The following is a 244-nucleotide window of genomic DNA, read 5'->3' on the forward strand; positions in this document are numbered from 1 at the left end:
GTAGTTTTGTCACCGGCTCCTGCAGTCAACTCGTCACAATATGTGCTGCATATAAGAGTTTCAGATTTTACCCGTTTAAAATAAGTAGCCAGCAGCCTGCAAAAAACCTTGAAGAACAATCCTATGCTTTTAGAAACGATGTAGGAGCTTTGGTATAAGAGAAAAGAGTCGCCAAAAATTTCGTTCGTATACTACGAATAAAATTGACGTGAAGCCATGAAACCGAGCAGTATTTTAGTTGATC

The sequence above is a fragment of the Trachymyrmex cornetzi genome, unplaced genomic scaffold, assembly GCF_001594075.2.
Source record: "Trachymyrmex cornetzi isolate Tcor2-1 unplaced genomic scaffold, Tcor1.1 scaffold194, whole genome shotgun sequence".
Taxonomy (NCBI): domain Eukaryota; kingdom Metazoa; phylum Arthropoda; class Insecta; order Hymenoptera; family Formicidae; genus Trachymyrmex; species Trachymyrmex cornetzi.